Below are 25,840 nucleotides of genomic sequence, written 5' to 3' on the forward strand. Positions count from 1 at the left end.
CCCCCCCCCCCCTCTCTCTCTCTCTCTCTGATCCCCACCCCATGAGTCCAGCAACTATCCCTCCTCCTCCAGTGCAAGCTCAGCAGCTGCTCCTGCTTCCTCCTCACCCCCCCCCCTCCCAGTTGCCAGTCAAACAACTCTCCTTTCCTCCTTCCCTTGTGCAAGTCCAACAATTCCCTCTGACACACCCATGCTTCTCCCATAGCCATTCCCCCTTTTCAGGTACACTCTAAATATAAAAGATTTACACAAGCATCTTTATAGAATATTGGCACACAATTTTGGGCACCATATATAGAACCCAGGGGATAGTGCTACAACAGGTAGAGATTTTCTCAGCAGCACTGTCTATTTGGACATATATGTAGCTGTCAATTACATATAGATTTTGTTGTATATAAACACATATTATCACTCTTTGCAGCATGGCTACCACTCCCTCACAGCTCTAATTCCACTCACTCCTGCACCAAAGCACCTCATTCTTTTCCATTCTATACTATATAATTCCATATTCTGCAAGGAGAATTTTAAGATCTAATGAACAAAACTTATTGTCTATCCTCTCGTTGAAAATTATAAACACTAGACGACAATTTATTTTTTCATGTACTGCACCGCAGACTTGGAATGCCCTCCCTATTTCTTTAAGGGAGGAGAAGGAATTTGGAAAATTTAAAAGTAACTTAAAAACATTTATTTTCAAGGATGCCTTTGCAAACTAATTTTATTATCTTATTACCCTACTTTTTTATTATTATATTTTTTATTTGTTACCCTCTTGTATTTTCCCTTAATGTCTTTTCTTTACTTTAATGAATTGTATTTCATCCCTCCTCACCTAATGTTAAGAATATGTTAAATTGAGTGTAATTTAGTCCTTTTTAAGTATTCTTATGTATTGTATTGTCACCTAACAAATATAAATTTTAATATGTACATCGCTTAGAAGTCTGATTAAGCGATTAATCAAGAAACCTAATAAACTTGAAACCACCCACATGCACGCCATCTCTCCTAATTCACCTCACTCCTGCCCTGTAGATCCCCCTTCTATTTTTCTACTGAAACTGACCCCCTCCCACACCTCACAGCTCTGCTAATGCACCTCACTCCTTCCCCACAGCAGCCCCTCCCAACTGACAACTCAGCTAATGCACCTCACTGCTGCCCACAGCAGCCTCTCCTATTACAGGACTGATACCACCCCCTCCCTCCTGATAACTCAGCTAATGCACCTGCCTCACAGCAGCCCCTCCCAATGCACCTCACTCCTGCCTCACAGCAGCCCCTCCTATTCCAGGACTGATACCAGCCCCTCCCCCTCCTCGCAGCTCAGCAAATGCACCACACTCCTGCCTCACAGCAACCCCTCCTATTCCAGAACTGATACCACCCCTCCCTCCTCACAGCTCAGCTAATGCACCTTACTCCTGCACCATAGTGCCCCCCATCTATTCCAGCACTGGTCCCAGCCCTCTCACTGTTCGCAGTTCTACCAGAATTTCAGCATAGCCTTCATCAATACACATGAGATATTTTTCCTGTGATTTAATAACCTCTCCTCTTAGCTCTGTCCCTCTGGAACATGTAGATGTGCTTGGGAGAATGAATGACTGTAGACATGACATGTTTGCATGAAGGTAGGAAGTATGGAGACGGATTTGATAAATGGAGGCTGGAGCTGTGATTGCTTCTAATGAAAGTGACCTGCATCTGAATTGTCTGACTATGGAGGAGAAAATCGGACATAGTCAGATGTCAGATTCCTGGTAAGAGCAGCACCCAAGTCTCTCTTTTCGCTGCTCAGCCACATAGAGGCGGCATGCAGCTCCTCTGCTAAATCCCTTCCAGCTTGAGGCACAAATCTAATTAGAAGTCGATACAGCTGCAGAAAGTCTTCTGCAGGGCTGACAAAAACACTAAATGAGTTTTGAATAGGAAAGAGACCGTTGTGTCCCTGCATTAATAATAAATAGCGGCACGTCGAGGAGATTGCGACATTACCCTCCTTCCTATGAATTATGGATGGGTTAATATGAGGCAGGATCCCTGGCAAGGTCTGGCCGACTATATGTGCCAGGAAACACTGGGTCTGTTTCAGCATCTGTCATCGCTCTTTCAAATAGCAACACTCTAGAAATTTCAGGCTTAACTAAGCCACAGAAAAGGATTTGTCCTCAATTCACCCCATTCTCTTGTCTCTGGAAGACACAATGGGAAAAACCCAAATGCAGACATTTTATTGCTTAAAAAAAAGTGTGTTCAGGCAGCTCCAGAAAAATCATGATAAATGTTCTATGAATGTTGACCTCGTCGCTCTTGGATCTCCCTTCGCCCAAATACAGGAACTTAGACCAAATCTATCTAGCTTTACCTGAAGGAGGTCAGGGAAGTGCCACAGCCACGTAGAGATTTTGCCACGTATAAAACTTTCAGCTTGTGATAAACAAGGAACGTTACTACAAGAAGCCTCTTCTTTTTCTTGGGGGGGGGGGGGGGTGAAACATTGCTCCTAGATATGCTCTGAAGATTTATTAGGAAAGAACAGAGCGTGCAGACCAGAGTGATTCCTGGAGCAGCAGTTTGTTATCCTGTACAGATCACAGAATGCAAGAGATTAATTGCAGGTCTCTTCCACAGACACGAAAGGGGAGATTTTTCAGGATATAAGAAGGTCCAACAAGCACAGCATCCTATCCATGGCTATTCAGGCTCCACAGTTGGCATGGACCGTCATTTGCAACATAGCCCATGTCACTAAAACCCAAAAATGAGCAGGGGGGGGGGAGCGGTGATGTCTTTTGAAAGAGAGTCCACTATTTGGATGACGACCGTGTACTCGTCATTTTTCCCTGAAAGTGTATCATTGCGCATAGTCCGCCCTCTTTTAAAATTGTGCTCTCACGTTGTGTGATTGTTGGGGGATGCTTACTCCTCTCATTAGGATGAAGAATACATTTGCTTCCAGGGTGGATGTATTTCTTCATTTACTGCTAGTACTCAAGGACTTAACTTATTATAATGCTATTATCCGTAAGTTCCTGTAGGGCACTAGCCAACTGCGGATGGCTCTGTGCCATCTTCAACTGGCCTGTAGGAATGGAGGCCCAGACTATCTGGTCTTAAAACCTATGATGTGGCATCTCGATTGCATTATGTTAGAGACTGGATTTTTGCTACTCAAGAATTTTGAGACCTTACCTATGAATGCAATGAGGGGAACACTTTTTCACCTATGAAAAGTTGGCATCTTTTATTAGGCACAATGAGGTGGGTCTGGAGGCTTCTCAGGAAGAAGTATGGTTTACACCGCACATGTTCTCAATACTTGCCTAGAACAGGAAATGGTGACTTTCCTCCAGGACTGCAACAGTCTCAGTTTAACCTTTGGCCTGTACATAGTGTTTTGCTTCATCAAATGCTTGAGAAAGATGGGGCAACACTATTATCTAATGGTCTCCCCCACCCAGATTTGTTTATGCACACCTGAAACATTATGCTACAAGTTTGATTTGTAAATATGCCAAAGAGGTTCAGGAGTCTTTATCTGATGCAGGTTGGCCACGTCCAGGAACCACTAAAGAATTGGTTAGCTGATATTATGAAGGCCTGCAAACTCCCTGCATCATACATTAAAATTGTGGAAAGCTTGAATTTACAGTAGAAGAATTAAGCAGATGGAGCCGTTCTAGGATTTAAAAGCAAACTAGATGCACATCTCCTTATGAGAGGCATAGAGGGATATGGGTGACTAAAATTACGCCAGGTGTACACCTGGCTGGGCCTCCGCGTGTGTGGATCGCCGGACTTGATGTACCAAAGGTCTGATCTGGAGATGGCAGTTCTTATGAGTCCGTTTGGTGACCAATATCCTAATGCAAGGATTGCATTATACATTTCTGTTGCGCATGTATATCCATCCCTCTCGAGCTCATAAGATGGATCTACTCACAGATGACACTTGTGGCCTTGGGTCCTGTAATCCACTGGATTCCAGAAATTTCACTCTACTCTGTTTGAAAAGCGTTTCCATACTTACCACTGAAGTCAGACTTAGCAGTCTTTAGTTCCCTACCTCTTCCTTACTTCTGCTTGTGTGTCCAGTGAACATAAGAACTGCCGCTTTGAACCACAAGGTACAAGCGGAATAGAAATCACGAATGTAATGTAATGTAATCTCCGGATAAGACCTTCGGTCCATCAAGTCTGGCAATCCGCACACGCAGAGGCCCAGCCAGGTGTACACCTGGCGTAATTTTAGTCACCCATATCCCTCTATGCCTCTCGTAAGAAGATGTGCATCTAGTTTGCTTTTAAATCCAAGAACGGTGGATTCCGCAATAACCTCCTCTGGGAGAGTATTCCAGGTGTCCACCACTTGTTGCGTGAAGCAGAACTTCCTGATATTTGTCCTGGACTTGGCCCCCCTTAGTTTCAGTCCATGTCCTCTTGTCCGTGTCACATTGGACATTGTAAATAATTTTTTTCCTGCTCTAGTTTGTTGATTCTGGATGTTCCTTCTTCTAAGTCATTGATGAAAATATTAAATAAGATGGGCCCAAGTACCGAGCCCTGGGGCACACTGCTAGTCACTTTCTCCCAGTTTGAGAACTTCCCATTTATGCCCACTCTCTGCTTTCTGTTCTCCAGCCATTTGCCTATCCATCTTAGTATATCTCCCTCTATTCCATGGCTTTGTAGTTTCCTGAGAAGTCTTTCATGTGGAACCTTGTCGAACGCTTTCTGGAAGTCCAAGTATATTATGTCCACTGGTTCTCCACTATCAATTTGTTTGTTCACGGTCTCAAAAAATTGAAGTAAATTCGTCAAACATGATTTCCCTTTCCTGAAGCCATGTTGACTGGCTCTCATCAGGTCATGCGTATCCAAGTGCCAGACTATGCTATCTTTAATCAGTGCTTCAACCATCTTTCCAGGGACAGACGTAAGACTCACAGGTCTGTAGTTGCCCGGTTCTCCTCTTGATCCTTTTTTGAAAATTGCCGTGATGTTCGCTATCTTCTAATCATCCGGTATCTGTCCAGTTCTAATTGACAGGTTGTAAAGTTTTTGCAAAAGCTCTCTGATTTCAACCTTCAGTTCTTTTAAGACTCTCGGGTGAATTCCATCAGGTCCAGGGGATTTGTCACTTTTAAGATTGTCGATCTGGTAGTATATCTGGTCCAAGTCCACTTCTACTGTGGTGAGGTTGTCCTCTATTACTCCTTTGAACACTTTCACTGCTTCTGGTATTGTTGCGGTGTCCTCCTTCGTAAAGACAGACGCAAAGAAGGAATTTAGTCTGTCTGCAATTTGTTTGTCTTCCTTGATGTACCCTTTTCTTCCCTGGTCATCCAGCGGTCCCACCGCCTCTTTTGCAGGTTTTTTTCCTTTTACGTATCTAAAGAAGGGCTTGAAATTTTTGGCCTCTTGTGCTATTTTCTCCTCATAGTCCTTTTTGCCATCCCTCACCGCCTTGTGACATTTCTTCTGATCATCTTTGTGTTTATTCCAAGCTTCGGTTGTTTTCGTGCATTTAAATTTTTTAAAGGAGTCCTTCTTTTCTTTTATGGCTTCCTTCACCTCTCTAGTAAGCCATGCCGGTTCTCCTTTGCCTTTAGTTTTCCTTTCTTTGGAAATCCGCGGATTGTAGAGATTTTGTGCTTCCGTGATAGTATTTTTCAGTAGGGATCATGCCTGATCTACCGTTTTAACTTTTTCCATCTTTTTCTTAAGCCATTGTTTCACCATGGTTCTCATGCTATCGTATCTTCCCTTTTTAAAGTTTAAGGTCGTGGTTAAGGTTTTGGTACATTTCCCTTTCCCGATGTCAAGTTTAAAGTTGATCATGTTGTGATCGCTCGTCCCCAGCAGGACTGTGACTTCTACTTCTTTTGTCGGCCCCGTAATGTCATTTAGGACCAAGTCCAAGGTGGCGTTTCCTCTCGTCGGCTCTCCCACCATTTGTTCCAGGAAGCAGTCCCCTAACACTTCCAGGAACTTGGCCTCCTTACCACAGTTTGAGGTTCCCAGGTTCCAGTCTATCCCCAGGAAATTGAAGTCTCCCATGATTATTACATTACCTGTCTTACATTCTTGTTTAATTTCCTCTATCATTTCTGAGTCTGTCTCCTCCGTCTGTCTTGGGCAGGGGTGTCAAAGTCCCTCCTCGAGGGCCGCAATCCAGTCATGTTTTCAGGATTTCCCCAATGAATATACATGGGATCTATTTGCATGCACTGCTTTCATTGTATGCTAATAGATCTCATGCATATTCATTGGGGAAATCCTGAAAACCTAACTGGATTGCGGCCCTCGAGGAGGGACTTTGACACCCCTGGTCTTGGGGGTCCATAGCTAAAGTGGTCTGAAAATTGTTCAGGGTTGTGAGAGATTCAGGGGTTTTTCCCTCACTAAGACTGCAGTTACGCCATGGGGCATCAGACAAATCAGGGAAAACTACATATCCTATAATGACCTGAGTTTTGCAGCTCAGTGCTGAGATCCATTAGGTAGGGGAAATAGACCTAAGTCAGAAGGGCAGGACTAAGGCAGTCAGGAGTACTTCTGCTCCAGAACTGAATCATTCAAAGAGATCCCAGGGAAGAGGTCTATGTGTGAGAAATTTCCACCTTTCCTAGCTGTAGGCTGAGAAAGAGCCCTAGAAAGGACTGGAGAGTATATGAGAACATCAAGAGATGACTGGTCTCTGCTGGGCTATGGTAAGCCAACCGCATATATTGAATCTATTGAGGAACAGTATTGGGATAGAGTCTTGTGATAAATGAAGACAAGTGTGGTGGAACTGAATTAATACTCTATGAAAGAACAGGCTCAGGTCTGCAAAAGAATATAAGATTGTTCATTGTACCTTTCAACCAGATCTGTCTGCTGTTTCTGTGTGAATGTGGACAGGGTGCAGGAAAACTCGGACTGGACTCTGTCACAAGGGTTTAGTAGCACACCTCCATTTCTATTTACGTCTGTCTTCTGTGGTCCCACTCTTGGCACTTCAACTGTGAACACAGAACAGAAATATTTATTAAGCAATTCAGCCTTTTCTTTATCAGCTTCTACATATTTGAGCCTCACAATGCCATTTTTGATCTTCCTCCATCACTAACATATCTAAAAATTGTCATGTCCTCCTTGTTTCACCATGTCGGCTTATTTTTCTTACAGTTTAATCTTTGCTTTCCTGCCTACTCTAGCAGCTTCTCTTAACTGTTCCAGATATTTTTGCCCATCTTTCTCTTTCTGCAATCTTTTGTCATTTATGAGGCTAAATGTGTTCAGCAGATGAAAATCTCTAGGTAGCAGAGATTATAGCTAACTCATTCACAGCCTACATGCAGGACAGGGTCCAGCTTTTGGAATAATTGTTCTGGCTGGAAACTGTGGGCTCAGCAATGCCCCAGAGTTCTGCCTGATCATTTATTTCTAGCCCTTTCAAGAGTCACCTATCAATCTGACGCTGATGATTTTCTGCTTTTATTTACTGCACCCAAGGACAATGGAGTGGACTCGACTCTATTCAGAGTCAGTTCTGCAGCTGGGGTAAAGCTCCTCCTGTTTCCTCTGTCCCTTCATTATCTGAAGTATGGCATCGGGGAATTCTCTGCTTCTAATTTGTCTTTGAAGAGTCAGATTAGGACTGTATGTGGAAAATACCTCTTTTTATCGATTGTGAATGCACCCTTTGCCCTCCTCATTCCTGAGAATTACCTTACAGGAACACAAAGTCCATCCTGAAAGCTCCCCCTCACCTTAGCAGCTGCTCTCCTGCTCTGTTCTATCAATACCATATTGGCCGCACTTACAGCAGAGACCGTTTCTGTCACACTCCTTTAACTGAGTGATATATTAACAGAGCTAACAGGAGTTTAATAATCTGAGATTTTCCTGCCTCATTATAAGCACATAAACACAATGAGAAGGCACATACTTTTCATCCATCATTTTCAAAATTACATATTTCTCAATATGTTTGACTTCAAGAAGAGGAATGGGCTGTTGTGATTACATCCAGCCCTGAGGTAGGTAATACTCCCTGGGATATTAAGAAGATGGAGCAAAGTTACAAGTTATTCTGCAATCTGTGGAAAGGGGAGATGCCGTCCTAGACTGAAGGATTATGACAAACGTTTAGCCTTCAGGTCAAGCTGTCCCTGGTATACTCAAGAGTCATAGGCGTCGGAACGGGGGAGGCCAAAGGGACCATGGCCTCCCAAAAATTCTCAGTTGCTGTGGTTTTAGTCCTTCCACCCACCATTCTTCTGGTGTTTGCTTAGACCTTAGCGCAGACAACGCACAGCATCAAAAAACAGGCCTGCCCCAGAACCCTTCATCTACTTCCAGGGGCAGAGAGTGTCCTGTCCAGGAATCTTTTCTATTGGCAACCCTTGGGAGTCAGGAACGAAAATAGTAATGTTTTGTGGGAGAGCCCCTCCCTTGGATTACATAGTAACATAGTAACAAAGTAGATGACAGCAGATAAAGACCCGAATGGTCCATCCAGTCTGCCCAACCTGATTCAATTTAAATTATTAAATTTTTTTTTCTAAGCTATTTCTGGGCAAGAATCCAAAGCTCTACCCAGTACTGTGCTTGGGTTCCAACTGCCGAAATCTCCATTAAAACCTACTCCAGCCCATCTACACCCTCCCAGCCACTGAAGCCCTCCCCAGCCCATCCCCCCCCCAAACAGCCATACACAGACACAGACCGTGCAAGTCTGCCCAGTACTGGCCTTAGTTCAATATTTAATACTAGTGTTTAAACCCGTTAGATTAACGGGTGCTAGAATATATGTGCAGAGTTAAAACAATTTACTGTCTGTCTCCTTGGCTACTGTCTGTCTATCTGTTTCATTGGCTGCTGTATGTCTCTCTGTCTTTTTTTCCTATCTCTCTCCTTTTGTGTTTTTCTGTCTGTCTCCTTGGCTACTGTCTGTCTATCTGTCTCATTGGCTGCTGTATATCTCTCTGTCTTTTTTTCCCTATCTCTCTCTCGCCTTTTGTTTTTTCTGTCTGTCTCCTTGGCTACTGTCTGTCTATCTGTCTCATTGACTGCTGTATGTCTCTCTGTCTTTTTTTCCTATCTCTCTCCTTTTGTTGTTTTTTTTGTGTGTGTGTCTCTCTCTCCTAGTGCATTTTTTTCCTTTAAATCTGTCTGTCTAGCTCCCTGTCCTTTTGTGTGTTTGACTACCATCTTCTGTCTGCTTAGCCAGCCTCCTGCAAATGAACAGCCTCACTCTCAGCCACGATTCTTTCATCTGCCAATTCCTTTACTCTTTTTCCTTCCAGTGACCTTACAGCTTCTTGCTCCTCTTCTTTCAATCTCTGCCACTCAGAGACGACGACACAGAACCTTCTGTTTGCCTTCCTATTCAGGACTATCTGGGCTCCGGGCTCGCCCGCCACTGCCAGCAGCCGCGACAGCCGTGGCCTGCAGCCGCCAACATCCGCCTCAGGGGGGAGAGAGAGAGATGCGCGCGTATGCACACTCCTACCTGTGGTGACCTACAGCACACGGAAAACGGGAGCACGCAGATGGGAGTGTGCATGCACGGCTTAGGGTTTTATTATATTAGATTATTTTCTGATTCTAGATCCACTGTGTTCATCCCACGCTTCTTTGAACTCAGTCACAGTTTTACTCTCCACCACCTCTCTCGGGAGCGCATTCCAGGCATCCACCACTCTTTCCGTACAGAAGAATTTCCTAACATTGCTCTTGAATCTACCACCCCTCAACCTCAAATTATGTCCTCTGGTTTTACCATTTTCCTTTCTCTAGAAAAGATTTTGTTCTACGTTAATACCCTTCAAGTATTTGAACATCTGAATAATATCTCCCCTGTCCCTCCTTTCCTCTAGGGTATACATATTCAGGGCTTCCAGTCTCTCCTCATACGTCTTCTGGTGCAAGCCTTCTATCATTTTCATCGCCCTCCTCTGGACCGCTTCAAGTCTTCTTACGTCCTTCGCCAGATACAGTCTCCAAACTGAACACAATACTCCAAGTGGGGCCTTACCAATGACCTGTACAGGGGCATCAACACCTCCTTCCTTCTACTGGCTACGCCTATCTTTATACAGCCCAGCATCCTTCTGGCAGCAGCTACTGCCTTGTCACACTGTTTTCTCGCCTTTAGATCTTCGGACACTATCACCCCAAGGTCCCTCTCCCCGTCCGTGCATATCAGCTTCTCACCTCCCAGCATAAACGGTTCCTTCCGATTATTAATCCCCAAATGCATTACTCTGCATTTTTTTGCATTGAATTTTAGTTGCCAGGCATTAGACCATTCCTCTAACTTTTGCAGATCCTTTTTCATATTTTCCACTCCCTTCTTCGGTGTCTACTCTGTTACAAATCTTGGTATCATCTGCAAAAAGGCACACTTTTCCTTCTAACCTTCAGCAATGTCAACCACAAACATACTGAACAGGATCGGCCCCAGCACCGTACCCTGAGGGACTCCACTACTCACCTTTCCTTCCTCCGAGCGACTTCTATTAACCACCACCCTCTGGCATCTGTCCGACAGCCAGTTTATAACCCAGTTCACCACTTTGGGTCCTAACTTCAGCCCTTCAAGTTTGTTCAACAGTCTTCTATGAGGAACTGCATCAAAGGCTTTGCTGAAATCTAAGTAAATTACATCTAGCATATGTCCTCGATCCAGCTCTCTGGTCACCCAATCAAAAAATTCAATCAGGTTCATTTGGCACGATTTACCTTTTGCAAAGCCATGTTGCCTCGGATCCTGTAACCCATTAGATTCAAGGAAGTACACTATCCTTTCTTTCAGCAACACTTCCATTATTTTTCCAACAACTGAAGTGAGGCTCACTGGCCTGTAGTCTCCTGCTTCATCCCTGTGACCGCTTTTGTGAATAGGGACCACATCCGCTCTCCTCCAATCCCCAGGAACCACTCCCGTCTCCAGAGATTTGTTGAACAAGTCTTTAATAGGACTCGCCAGAACCTCTCTGAGCTCCCATAGTATCCTGGGATGGATCCCGTCTGGTCTCATTGCTTTGTCCACGTTCAGTTTTTCAAGTTGCTCATAAACACTCTCCTCCATGAACGGCGCAGAATCCACTCCATTTTCTCGGTCCTTCTCCAGGATTTTCTTCTGTGAACACAGAACAGAAGTATTTGTTTAGCACATTTGCTTTTTCCTCATCATTCTCCACATATCGGTTCCCAGCATCTTTTAGTTTTGCAATTCCATTTTTCATCTTCCTCCTTTCACTAATATATCTGAAAAAATTTGTGTCTCCCTTTTTTACTTTTTTAGCCATTTGTTCTTCCGCCTGTGCTTTCGCCAGACGTATCTCTCTCTTGGCTTCTTTCAGTTTCACCCTGTAGTCCTTTCTTATCTCCACATCTTGGTTTTTTTTATATTTCATGAACGCCAACTCTTTCACCTTTATTTTCTCCGCCACTAGCTTGGAGAACCTTATCGGCTTCCTTTTTCTCTTGTTTTTATTGATTTTCTTCACATAAAGGTCCGTGGCCATTTTTATCGCTCCTTTCAGCTTAGACCACTGTCTTTCCACTTGTCTTATGTCCTCCCATCCTAACAGCTCTTTCTTCAGGTACTCTCCCATTGCATAAAAGTCCGTACGTTTGAAATCTAGGACTTTAAGTATCGTATGGCTGCGCTCCACTTTAGCCATTATATCAAACCAAACCGTTTGATTATTACTACTTCTCAGGTGAGCACCCACTCGAAAATTAGAGATACTCTCTCCATTTGTGAGGACTAGATCCAATATCGCTTTTTCCCTCGTGGGTTCCGTCACCATTTGTCTGAGCAAAGCCTCTTGAAAGGCATCCATAATCTCCCAACTTCTTTCTGATTCTGTAGACGGAACATTCCAGTCCGCATCCGGCAGGTTGAAATCTCCCGACAGCAGAGCCTCCTCTTTCCTTCCAAACTTTTGGATATCCACAATCAGATCCTTATCAATTTGCTGTGATTGAGTCGGAGGTCTGTAGACTACACCCACGTAGATAGAAGTTCCATCTTCTCTTTTCAGAGCGATCCATATTGCTTCTTCCTCTTTCCAGGTCCCTTGCAGTTCGGTCGCTTTGATATTGATCTTTACATAGAGAGCTACTCCTCCACCTTTTGGACCATCTCTGTCCTTCCTAAAAAGATTATATCCCAGTATGTTTGCATCCCATCCATGTGATTCACTGAACCATGTCTCTGTGATAGCAACAATATCTAGATCTGCCTCTAACATCAGGGCTTGCAGATCATGAACTTTGTTACTTAGACTGCGAGCATTTGTGGTCATCGCTTTCCAGCTATTTTTCAGTGGTAATCTCCTTTTTCTTATAGATTTTTGTTTCGTTTCACTTTCCGTTGCAAAACTAAAAAATGAGTTGCTGATATTGTTTATGTTGCAATCTTTACTATCACATCTTTTCTTTTGCCGGGGGTGGTCTCTATAATTGTCCTTCATACATACACCACCCCCACCTTCTAGGATTGATAATTTTATGCTTCTGTTTTTAGTGGGGAAGATTACAATGGAACAGGGAGAGAGTTTTAGAAGAGAAAAGGCTTATAAAGATTATTCTGCAGTTGATATAGAGAATTTACCCCCGTTGAAGCAGCATTTACTGGAGCAGGCAGAGTTGGGTACAGGGATTGTGGAGACTTGTAGATGAGGTTGTCCCTTTTAGGATGGTTGGGGGAGTATAAACGTAGGTGAAACCTATGGTATTATGCGGGATTAGTGTTGTGACAACTTAGGAGAACAGAAAGGATTTGGAGAAAATTGTGTGATGCAGAGAGCTTGGAAAAATATAATACTAGTTTTTTACCCCGTTACATTAATGGGTGCTAGAATAGTGTTTAGACTTAAGCATTTCTTTCTTTCTTTCTCCCTGCACCCTGTCTGTCTTCCCCTCTCCCTTATTTTTACCTCCTCCTGTCCAGCAGCACCCCTTCCCTGTTCCCCCTGTCCAGCAGTAGCCCTTCTCCCTTCCTTTTACCTCCCCCTTTCTAGTAGTACCCCTTCTCCCTTATCTGCTCACTGTCCAGAATCTGCTAGGCCAGGCAGCCTCCGGGCATTATCGAAGTGGGTCGGCCTAGCAAATGCCTTGCGGCTGCCGTCACCACTGGTCTGGGGGTGAGAAGGAGAGACGTCGTCAGAAGTCAGTTGGCATCGGAGATCGGGGCAGGAACGTTGCTGGGGAAACCACTGCTTATATCACAAACCGCCAAAGGCTTCTATTGTGTATGCGGCAACACGGAGCCACAGATCACGGCCGCACGGAGTTTCAATTGCGCATGCGTGCTAAGGGTTTTATTATAGCGGATGCTGTGGTATTATGCAAGAGGTGAAACAGGCAAAATACTACCATCACTTAATAAGGGATTCCCTAAACCCAGCAATCATTAATAGGGGCTACTAGAAGTATAGGATTGCAACCTACTCTACCCTCCAGAAGATTTGGCTATATTTTTTAAACTAGGTTAGAGGATTTAAGGAAGGAACAAGGGATCTCATGGAGCCTTAGAATTAAATGTTGTTCCAGCAGCATAGGTTAAAAAGGATTGAGGGAGGGTTGATAGAAGAATTATATGGAATGGTGGTAAAGAGTTTAAAAGAGGGGGTAGTTCCCACTGGCGTAACAAGGGGGGGCGGTCCGCTCCGGGCGCACCCTCCAGATGGCCACCCTCCAGTGTTCTTCCTAGGCTGGCAAACTGCGGCTCAACTTGAGTGCCACCGCCGCCATCGGGAACAGGCCGGCACCGAGTTCGCCCTGCTTCTTTTCCCTGTGGGGCCGACCAACTCTCACCGCCCGACGTCAATTCTGACGTCGGAGAGGACGTTCTGGGCCAGCCAAGTTGGTCGGCCTCTTGGGTAAGAGAAGCAGGGTGAACTTGGCACTGGCCTGTTCCCGATGGCAGCAGTGGCAGCCTATTCTCCGGTGGTGGTGGCAGCATTTTCCCAATGGCGATGGCACGGGGAAGGGGAGGGAGAAATAAAAAAAGAAAGGGGGGGACAGGGAGCCAAAAAGAAAGAAAGGGGGCAGGGTGAAACAAAGAAAAAGAAAAAAATGGGGCACAGAGAGAGAGAAAGACAGACATAGAGAAAGAAAGGGTATGGAGAGAGAAAGAAAGAAGGGGGCAGGATGAAAGAAAGAAAGAAATGGGGCACAGAGAGAGAAAGACATACAGAAAGAGAGGGGGCATGGAGAGAGAAAGAAAGAAGGGGTCAGGGTGAAAGAAAGAAAGAAATGGGGCACAGAGAGAGAGAGAGAAAGACATACAGAAAGAAAGGGGGCATGGAGAGAGAAAGAAAGAAGGGGGCAGGGTGAAACAAAGAAAAGTTGGGGGAGGGAATGTGGTCTGGAGGTGAGGAAGCATACAGGAGGCTGAAAGAAAGGAAGAAATATTGGATGCGCAGTCAGAAGAACAAAGTGCAACCAGAGACTGATGAAATTACCAAAGGTAGGAAAAATGATTTTATTTTCAATTTAGTGATCAAAATGTGTCCATTTTGATAATTTATATATGCTGTCTATATTTTGCACTATGGCCCCCTTTTACTAAACCACAATAGCGGTTTTTAGCGCAGGGAGCCTATGAGCGTCGAGAGCAGCGTGGGGTATTCAGCGCAGCTCCCTGCGCTAAAAACCGCTATCGTGGTTTAGTAAAAAAGGGAGGGGGTATATTTGTCTATTTTTGTATAGTTGTTACTGAGGCGACATCGCATAAAGTCATCTGCCTTGACCTCTTTGAAAACTCACGGAATATAAATGATAATTAACATTTTCTCTGCGTACAGTGTGCTTTGTGTTTTTAAAATTTTATTGTTGGTAGATCATTTTGACTTGGCCATGAAGGTAAGGGGGAGGGAAGGAGGGAAGCTGCTGAAAGACATCTAGTAATCCTTGCAGGCTTGACTGTGCAGGGAATTATTTTTGTAAAATCATGTTTTGTTATGTGACTTGCATTATTTAAACTTTAATTTCTATGAATGAATAGAATGAAAATTATATAAAATTACTTGCTTGTTTTTATGTGCGTGCGCTGAAGGAAAGTGGAGAGAGAGTGGGCTGAGGACGCTGAAAGGAAATTGGGAAGAGAGAGTGGGGAGAAGACGCTGATTTATAAATTGACAATTGTATAGAATATTGTTTCTTTTTATACTTTAATATAATAAGTTCAATATAAAACAATTCAAGACTTGTGTGGATGGAATCAGGGGATGAGGACCGAGCTGACTGGTAGGGGATGGAGACAAATTTTTTCCCCCTGTCATTTTCTAGGCTCTGCCATGAATCGATTTCAACTACGGGTTGACGTAGCTGTTGTAGCGCAAGCGGGTATGGCTCTCAAAAAAAATCTTAATCGTTGTACTGCTGGTTTTGGCTCTTTTGACTAATGAGTTTGCCTACCACTTCCCTAGGGCCTTAATTTAGATGATCGCCCGGCTGCCATCTATCGCAAATCCTGCCGCTGCCCAACATTTAAAAAAAAAAAAACCACCCTCCACCTCTCACCGGCTTGGTGATTTCCTGGAACCTTAGCTCATGCTTCAGGGCTTTAAGATGTGCGTGCCAGGTTCCCTTCTCTCCGAAACCGTAAGTTATGTTCTGGGGGGGAGGAGGAGAAGAGAAGTCGGCACGCACATGTTTGAGCCCCGGAGAATGAGTTTGCTAGGGCTAAGGTCAGCGACGGAAGGAAGCTAAGGGAGAAAGGTCAGCGATGGAGGGAAGTTAAAACTTGTCTTGCTGCTCTTCCTTGCTTCAGGCCTTCCTGGCTGCCAGGTCCTGCCTACTTTCTGTTTCCGCGAGGAAGGCCCAAAGCAAGGAAAAGCAGCAAGAGGTCAGCGAAGGAGGGAAGCTTGCGACTCCACCGATGGGAAGAGAAATGCTGCTGCTGCACACAAGGGGGAGAGGGGGGAACAGAGATGCTGTTGCTGCACCCAAGGGGGGAGGGGGAAGAGAGATGCTGCTGCTGCACCCAATTGGAGAGGGGGCAAGAGAGAAGTGCTGCTGCTGCTGCACCCAATTGGGGGGGAGAGAGAGGGGAGAAGGAACACCAAGGAAGGGAGAGGAAATAGATGCCAAGACTATGGAAGGAAAGGAAAGGAGCTACCAGACCATGGAGGAGGGGGGGAAGAGATGTCAGGGGGGAGGAGGCAGATGCCAGACCAGATGGAAGGAAGGAGAAGAGATGCTAGATAATGGAGTGGGAGGGGGAGAGGAGATGCCAGGGCATGGGGGAAGGAAGGGAAACTAAAGGAGACAAAATGCCAGACCAGAGGGAAAGAAAGGAGAGGAGGTACCAGAGGGAGAGATAGGAAGAAGATGCCAGGGCATGGGGGGAGAGAAGGGAAGGAGATAGAGATGCCAGACCATGGGCTGGAGTGGGAAGGAAGGAAGGAAAGGAAAAGAGAGATGCCAGAGCATAGGGGAGGGGGTGAAGCCAAAATGAATCATGTGCAAAGGAGAGAAAAGGCACAGGATATACAGTTTATTGAAGGGACATAGAAAGAGGGAAGATACCATATGGAACAGAGAGAGGGTGGACAGTGGATGCAAGGGGCAGAGAGAGAGTGGACAGTGGATGCAAGGGGCAGAGAGAGAGTGGACAGTGGATGCAAGGGGCAGAGAGAGAGTGGACAGTGGATGCAAGGGGTAGAGAGAGAGAGAGAGAGAGGGCACAAGCTGGGTGGAAGAGGTAAAGAGAGGGCAGATGTTGCATGGAAGGGAGAGAGGACAAACGTTGTATAGAAAGAAGAGAGCAAAGAGAAGATGATTAAAGCAGAAACGACAAAAGGTAGAAAGATTTTTTTGTTGCTTTACTTAGAATCAAGTAGTATTGTAACTGTATTGATAAAATTTTATAAATAGGAAATGGAAATAAGGCAATTTTTTGGACTAAACCCTTTTCCTCAGGTCAGGACAGGATACCATAACAGTACTGTTCTGAAGAAAGATTTGGCCTCTGAAAGCTAATTGAAAAATGGATTAGTCCAATAAAATGGTATTTTCTTATTTCTCATTATTTGTTTTATTTTTATTTGTTAATTTGTAAAGTGGTGATTGTTATGTATCAGTTTTTTCAAATTTACATCTACTGTCTTTATATTTTGCACAGTATTAGAGGACATGTTACTGTTTTTGTGGTGTTGTGGTGTTGCATTGTATGCAGAGTCTGGTTTCTTGGCGGTTCAGTTTAACTTTTGTCTACATATTTCTATTTTTAGTTTGTGATTATTCCATATTGGGTGAGGGTGTATCTCTGTTCTGTATGAAAAGAACATAGTTTTCAGTTGGCATTGACTGCAGGATCAATTGACTGTGCGGGATTTGGCTTGTTTAGTTTTACAATGTATGTGTTGGTGTTCTAGTACTCACTGCAGTGTTTAAGATGCTGCCTTTTCCTAGGTACACTCTTGTGCGATATGTGGATTGTTACAAAAAATCATATTTTTCATATAAATGGGGGGAGGTGTCAAAAAATGTTATGCCTCGGATGTCACGTATGCTAGGTACGCCACTGGTAGTTCCTAAGATTTGGAAGCAGTCAGTGGTTAGCATGTTAGAAATGTTCTTTGCCCTTGAATAGGCTATGCATGGTCCGTCTGAGAAAACTTGAGGGAGCTGTAGCATATACCAGTGTTTACGAATGCTCCAAACTCCCTGAGAATCTTGATGGGAATAAGATAAAGCAGAAATTTGTTTGTGCATCAGCTCAGGATTGATTGCTGGAGCAACAGGGAAGGGTTAGCATATATAGCCCAATGAACTGCTTGTCTGATCATTCCTTCAGAATAACCTCTCTGTAGAATGGCATACCTCTGTATAATATGAGCTTCTTGTTTCTCTTTATTTCCTCTGGATCAGTCCAGCACCTGTACTTCTCACTTCTCCCTCCCTCCTTCTGGTCCAGCATCTTTATTTCTTTCTCTTCTCCTCGCCTACATTTCACTCCCAATCCCACAAACATCCCTTTGTGGCTCATTCCTATGTGTTCTGAAATCAGCTTAGAAAAAGAGAGCCCCACTCAAGCGAACAGTGTCTCTGCAGTAAGCCCTGTCCTTTTTTCACTCTGACAGCAGAGCAAATCGGAAGGAGCAGTGGTGGACCCGGAAGGGTCTGAACACTTGGGGAGGCAGGGGGGAGCACTGCCATGCTCATGCCAGATTTCAGTATTTATCCTGTCCCCATTACTAAAATCAGAGACATGGGTCAAAAACTGGGGCAATCCCCCCAAATTGTAGACATTTAGGAGCCTGGGCAGCCACTGGATGAGTCTTAATCTGCCCTACTTTCCTATGAGGGTATTACTGAAAAAAGAATAGATCCAACTACAACAGAAATTGCTCTTAAATCTTTAAGGAACCTTTAAAAGAGCAGTTTTCATTATTGAGAGTCATGCTGAATTTTTTTGTCATTCTGTTTTTTATTTTTCAAATAAAGAAACCATTTTTATATTTCCTGCAGACATGCAATTTCCTTCCTGCCAGACAACTGACACTTGCTGACTTTATTGCTTTTATATAAGACAAGCCATGAAAAAATGTTCATTTCTGAGCAGAAGATATTAGAAGGAAGAGTTTGACTCATCAATCAAGCCTTTCATGTTCAACATAGAACCAGTTTCCCCAGCTCTCTTGCACCCCAGTCCCATAGCTTCCCAGCAGAACCAGTTCTTATCTTGTCCAGTTCCATTGCATATTTCTCTTTTGAACAGGGACTGTCTCTTCTGTGTTTTGACATACAGTGCTTTAGAAATGTTAGTAGTAGTAGTAGATTGAGATGTACCTACACTGACCAAAAATTCAATCCCTCAGGCAATTGCTGCCCATAACTTTACCTTGTACTCAGTAGCGTACTGCAGGAGGGGGAGGTCCGCCCCGGGTGCACACCCTGAGGGGGTGCTCCCGGCCTGAAGTCATTGGTGTCCGTTCCCCCCCCCCGACGTCCGGTTCTTCCCCTCTTGCCTCCCCGCACCATTTAGAGTAGTGAAGCAGCCTGCAGCAAGATCACGATGTCAGCGATCTTGTGCTGCTTGTGCTGTCCTCCGCCGCGGACCCACCCCCCTCCTCTGACATCAGAGGAGGGGGCGGGACCACGGCGGAGGAAACAGCACGAAGCAGCGCAACATCGCAATCTTGCTGCAGGCTGCTTCGCTACTCTAAATGGTGTAGGGGAGATGCAGGGGGGGGGGCGAGCGGTCCTCAGGGGTGGGTGGGCAGGCAGGCCTTCAGGGGGAGATGCAGGCCTTAAAGGGGGGGACAAGCCTTCATGGGGGGAGACAGGCAGGCCTTCAAGGGGGTGCAGGCCTTCAAAGGGGGGATAGGCCTTCAGGGGTGAGATGCAGACCTTTAAGGGGGGGACAGGCCTTTGGGGGGGACCCTGGTTTAGAAGTACACGGAGGGAAGGGGGTGTTCAAAGAGACATACATATGCCAAACTTTGGGGGGAAGAAATAATGGGTCTGAAAATAGAGGAGAGGGAGAGAGATGATGGACCATGGGATTTAGGGAGGGAAGGAACAGAAAGGGAGAGAAATTGGACACAAGGGATGGTGTGGAGGAGGGATAGAGATACTGGATAGGAGGGTAATTGGGAAAAGAAAGGGAGAGATGATGGACCCTGGGGTGGTGGGGAAGGAGGGAGAGATGCCGGATGAAAGGGTAGTTAAGAAAAGGTGGATCTATGGAGGGAGATGAAAAAAGGAAAGATACCAGACATCCTGGGGAGTGAAGGTAAATGGAAAGGGAGGACAGAGATAGCAGATGGATGGTTAGCATGCAGAAAGAAGAAAGGAGACCCTGGCAAGCAAGTTATCAGAAGAAAACCAGAGCCTTGGACCAACAAGATTTGAAAAATAACCAGACAACAAAAAGTAGAAAAATTAATTTTATTTTCTGTTTTGTGATTACAATATGTCAGATTTGAAATGTGTATCCTGCCAGAGCTGGTGTTAGACTGCAAACGTGAGCTAGGATTTAACAGAGAGAGGAAAAGTCCTTTTTGTTTCTTTATTTTATTTACACCACAGAGCAGTGTGGTTAGGAGAAGCCAAAGGGGGTGAAAAAGCTATAAAACCCATCAGGATTTTTGAAAAAAATTACCCAACTGGGCAGGAAAATCGAATCGAAAATCCAATTCAATAGGCTGAATCGAATCGAAATTTTTTTTCCTGAATCTGGCAGCACTAGTTTGCGCTTCTGTCTTAAGACTTTAGGACCTGGGATTGGGGAGAGATGGCATCCTCAGTACTTTATAATGCAAGTGAAACGAGGATTTGGTCAGACTTTTGAAGGGTCTGCAGAAGAAAAATATTGTATAGGCCGGGGACATGAGACAGCAGGAAATGGGAACTTTTCATCCTTCTATTTTTGTGAATGGAAAGGCTGAGGATGTCAGAGAATTCAGTTAAAATATGTGCTTTATAAGAAAATTTAATAATGTGTTTTATAAAGTTTATAGCATTGCTGGCCTACCCGGTGAGGTGTTCTTAGTGGTGGTGGTGGCAGCGTGTCAATGTGTTGAGAGGAAGAGGTGGTCTGGGAAATTCTGCTGAGCAAACTCCGGACCCATTTCCACCCCCCAGTTAGTCCACTCCACTCAACTGGTTCACACACTGAGTGGGTCTTTGGGTGTTGTTTTGGGATCTCTTCCAGTGGTTTATCAGTATCTCCTTCTGGTCCAAGGAAGGAAACTTTGTTATCCTTAGCATTGACCTACAGAATATGTTTGTAACAGCGCTGCTTGTGTGGCATTAGGCTATGTAGTGATCGAAAGAAAAAAACAGACCTTTGCACATTTTTGCACTATATGGTGGGTGTATGAGGAGATTCACATTTCCTGCACAGCTAAGTCCATGTGAAGTTACCTTGTGCTGTATTTGACATCTAGCAAGGTCTCTGTTTGAAAGGAAAGATCTAAACTTAAAAATGAAGTGGCCAGAAGTTATGGTAAAAGCAGATAGTGTAGCTGGTTTTAAGAAAGATTTGGACAAATTCCTGGAGGAAAAGTCTATAATCTGTTATTAAGACATGGTGGATGTGTCTGCTTGCCCTGGATCGGTAGCTTGGAATGTTGCTATTCTTTGGGTTTTGACTAGGTATTAGTGACCTGGATTGGCTACCATGAGAATGGGCTACTGGGCATGATGGACCATTGGTCTGACCCAGTTAGGCTATTCTTATGTTATGTTCTCATCTGTAGGGGCCTTTGTTTTCACTTCTTATTTTAATGCATTTTTTTTCTGGGAACTTATCAGTGTTTTTTATAATGGGAACAAAAATGGAAGAGAATTAATGTGTGTGGGATGAGGGGGTAACTAATTTCTTCAGCTAAATAATTCAATCCACCTCAACCAGACATAGGAGAACTCACGCACCATTCACACACCCTCCAACCAAAAACGTCAAAAGAAAAAAACTGTTCGGCAACCTCCTAGCCATTCGAGCTGCAACACTCGACCCCCAACTCTACAACCTATTGACCTCGACCACAGACTACAAAACCTTCAAAAAGAAATAAAAACCCTTCTATTCAAAAAACACATAAAACCGAACTAACACAATCAGAACTGTCCCAAGCATCACCTGCAACTACTCCATATGTACTTTTGATGTCATGACAATTCAGACATAATTTATGTTGTGTTATGTTTGGAATAAAAGAAAATTTTCACTGCCTGTTTCTATTCTGACCATTTATTCCGTTTCATGGTCATTACAAAAAATATATTTTTACATGGGGGGGGTGTCAAAAAATGATGGGCCCCGGGTGGCCTAGGCACGCCACTGCTTGTACTAACTTTGGTGGAGGAAATAAATGTTATTCTGGGGAGCAAAAGGGACAGCAGGAGAGATGAAAGAATGGGAAGAAGAATGGAAAGATAAAGAAAAAGCAAACAACTTTTTAAATCCATCCTCTGCAGCTCCTCTCATTGATCTGTAGTCCATTTCTGCATTAATTAATCTCTCTCTCTCCAATATAAAGTCTGTTAATTACCTCTGATTAATTAGAGTGCACTTTTTAATTGCATCCTCTAGCTAAGAAATTCTGTTCAATAGGTAGCAAATTAGTGACCCAACAATCAGCTTTAAACCAATTAGTGATATGTAATTAGCATCAGTGAACATAACAGAGCCAGAGGCATAACGACATATGTGACCAAGTCCAGAAGAACATGGATTGGCTGAGACTTGGCCATTACAAAGGTCATTTTCATTTCATGGATCCAGGTCTCCCTTCCTTACCCTTCATCTGCCCTTATAGCCTTCCCTTTCCCTTCCAAAGCCTCCTCCTAAGGCTCCCATCAGGCTTCCTGTAGGATCATGTGCCCTTTTTTGGTTCCTTCATATGTGATCACTAAGACATCAACAAACAGAGCTGAGGTAACCATTTAATTTTAAATGAATAAGAAATCCGTTTAAACTTGCATGGATTTCCAGATATGCTATCCATGTTAATTGCTGCTGCTGAAAACAGACCGACTACTCAACTGTTATCAAGTGGATGGCTGAGTTATGCGTTCAGCAGCAGAATTTCACCACAGAACAAACACTGGCTGTATTCAGACCAATAACCTAATTCTAAAATAGGGAGCCAGCCCAGAAGTAACTGAAATGGTAATTGTAAAAACCCATTTCTAAACTGTCTAATGCAACTGCTGGGACATAATGATGAGCCAACAATAACCTACTTGAACTTGTAACCATGTATTTGTAATTATGACCTAACTGTATTAATAACTGGAATATCTTAAAGAGAGGAAGAGATAATGGTTTCTGCAGATGGGCAGACTGGATGGGCCATTTGACCTTTATCTGCCGTCATGTTTCTATGTTCAATCTACCGGTACTAGCAACCAGGGCCGGATTAATGAATAGGCCCATTAGGCACATGCCTGCTGAAGGAGAACACTGAAAAAAAATTTTAAACGGCAACAGGCCACCACCCAGCATCGATCGGCAACACCGGACCCCTCTCCCCTTGTTTAGACATAGAAATGGTGATCCTTTTATTGGATTAATTTTAATTCATGTTTGACTAACTTTCAGAGACCAAATTCTCCTTCCTCAGGTCAGGACAGAATACTGTAATAGCAGTATACTTTACTGACCTAACGAAAGAGGGTTTGATCTCTGAAAGCTAATTAAAAAATGTATTAGTCCAATAAAATGGTATTATCTTATTTTCCATTTTTTGTTTTATTTTTATTTGTTAATTTGTAAAGTGATTTGTTATTTCTCTTTTTTCAAATTTACATCTGCTATCTTTATATTTTGTTCAGTATTGGGGGATATGCACCACTGTTTCTTCACCCCCTAAACTGTACCATTCTTTCAGTTTGTAACACAAGCCAGCATGCTGGATGCTCTGCACTGCTCCGATGATCGTCAGAACAGCGCAGAACATTCAGCCCGGCAGCCAGTGCTAAAAACCTCTTCCATGCTTTTGTAAAAAGGGGGAGGGGTTAGTTTGTTTATTCCATACTGGGTGAGGGTGGTTCTGTGTCCAGTGTGTATGCAAGACATGGTTTTCTGTTAGCATTGACCAGCCTTGTTTGGCGAAATGCATCAGGCAGGGTTCCTGGGAGCACCTTGAATAAACCTGACTTGAATCTCCTTATTGTCTGCCGATCTTCTTTTGTTCCACATTGGATTATTTGGTGGACCGTTTGCCTTGTTGTTTTGTTACAAATTAACTTACATGTGGAACACACCAGAGGAGATACAGATTTGGTTGTTAACATAAGAACATAAGAAGTTCTTCTGCTGGGTCAGACCAGAGGTCCATCGTGCCCAGAAGTCCGCTTGCGCGGCGGCCCAACAGGTCCCGGACCTGTGTAGTAGTCCTCTATCTGTACTCCTCTATCCCCTTCTCCTTCAGAAAATTGTCAAATCCCTTCTTGAACCCTAATACATACGGGTTAAAGTTGGACGACAGAGTGAGGCAGTTGAGAGGAGTTGCAAACTTGGTTATTAATATAGACTTATGCATTTGAACACTTTTATATACGTATGGAAAGGGTTCCTAGTTAAAGTCCTGGGCAAGTATGTGGGAAGGGAAGTAAATGGGATTTTGTTCAGAGATGTTTGGGGCTTGCATAGAACTAAAACTGTACACTGGCACTGGTATGGTAATCTTTGTTGTTTGTTTTGAATTTTATAATAAAAGTAAAAAAGAAATACAAGTGGAAATAAAGAAGTAAATAAAAAAACAGGTAAGTAAATGTGGGTGGAGCAGGGCGGGGCAGGGCAGGGCTAGGGGGCCCAGTGTACTTGTGTGCCTAGGGGCCCTCGACGAATTAATCCTGCCCTGCTAGCAACTCTATTGAATGTCAGTGTCAAACTGTCCATTGTATAAGGGCTGTTCAAAAAGCTATGCACTTTCAATTTTCACAGGGTATGGTTGGGGTGGGACAAGTGGTAAGAGGGCATAAGAACATAAGAACTGCCATCTCCGGATCAGACCCATGGTCCATCGAGTCCGGCGATCCGCACACGCGGAGGCCCAGTCAGGTATACACCTGATGTAGTTTTAGTCACCCATATCCCTCTATGCCTCTCGTAAGATGTGCATCCAATTTGCCTTTGAATCCTAGCACAGTGGATTCCTTAATAACCTCCTTTGGAAGAGCATTCCAGGCGTCCACCACTCGCTGCGTGAAGCAGAACTTCCTGACATTTGTCCTGGACTTGTCCCCCCTTAGCTTCAAACCATGTCCTCTTGTCCGTGTCACGTTGGACAATGTAAATAATTTATTTTCCTGCTCTATTTTATCGATGCCTTTCAGCATTTTGAACGTCTCGATCATATCCCCTCGCAGCCTCCTCTTCTCAAGGGAGAACAGTCCCAGTTTCTTGAGTCGTTCCTCATATTCCAAGTTCTCCATACCTCTTATTAGCTTCGTTGCTCATCTCTGCACCCTCTCCAGCAGTTTTATATCCTTCTTTAGGTTGGGAGACCAATGTTGGACACAGTATTCCAAGTGTGGTCTGACCATTGCTCTATAAAGCGGCATTATGACTTTCTTCGATCTACTCGTGATTCCTTTCTTTATCATGCCTAACATTCTGTTTGCTTTCTTTGCCGCTGCCGCGCATTGTGCCGATGGCTTCAGGGTCCTATCTATCAGTACACCCAGGTCCTTTTCTTGTTCGCTCTTACCCAGAGTTGCGCCTGACATTCTATACTCGTGTTCCTTATTCTTACTACCTAAATGCATTACTTTGCATTTCTCCATGTTGAACTTCATCTGCCATTGCTCTGCCCATTTCTCTAACTGATACAAGTCGCTCTGGAGTTCCTCGCTATCCTCCTGCGATCTGATTGCCCGGCATAGCTTTGTGTCGTCTGCAAACTTAATGATCTCACTGGATATTCCGTCTTCCAGGTCAATGATATAAATATTAAATAGGATCGGCCCAAGTACCGAGCCCTGGGGCACACCACTAGTCACTTTCTCCCAGTCTGAGAACTTCCCATTTATGCCCACTCTCTGCTTTCTGTTTTCCAGCCATTTGCCTATCCACCTTTGTATATCTCCCTTTATTCCATGGCTTTGTAGTTTCCTGAGAAGTCTTTCATGTGGAACTTTGTCGAATGCCTTCTGGAAGTCCAAATATATTATGTCCACCGGCATTCCACTATCAATTTGCTTGTTCACGATCTCAAAAAATTGAAGTAAATTTGTTAAACATGATTTCCCTTTCCTGAACCCATGTTGACTGGGTTTCAGCAAGTCGTGTGTATCTAAGTGCCGGACTATGCTATCCTTGATCAGTGCTTCAACCATTTTTCCAGGGACAGACGTAAGG

The 25,840-nt window shown here is 44.1% G+C and overlaps 1 protein-coding gene across 1 annotated transcript in view; it reads right to left on the reverse strand.

Moving 5' to 3' along the window:
• Positions 1 to 6,904: 6,904 nt before the first annotated feature.
• The window catches only part of USP31 (ubiquitin specific peptidase 31), a 377,558-nt gene continuing 358,622 nt past the window's right edge, over positions 6,905 to 25,840 (reverse strand). The window contains exon 17 of the transcript XR_004536457.1: positions 6,905 to 7,019. The gene's annotated coding sequence lies outside the window, so the exon portion shown is untranslated. The remainder of the gene's footprint in view (positions 7,020 to 25,840) is intronic.

This window comes from Geotrypetes seraphini, chromosome 11 (genome assembly GCF_902459505.1).
Source record: "Geotrypetes seraphini chromosome 11, aGeoSer1.1, whole genome shotgun sequence".
Lineage (NCBI taxonomy): Eukaryota > Metazoa > Chordata > Amphibia > Gymnophiona > Dermophiidae > Geotrypetes > Geotrypetes seraphini.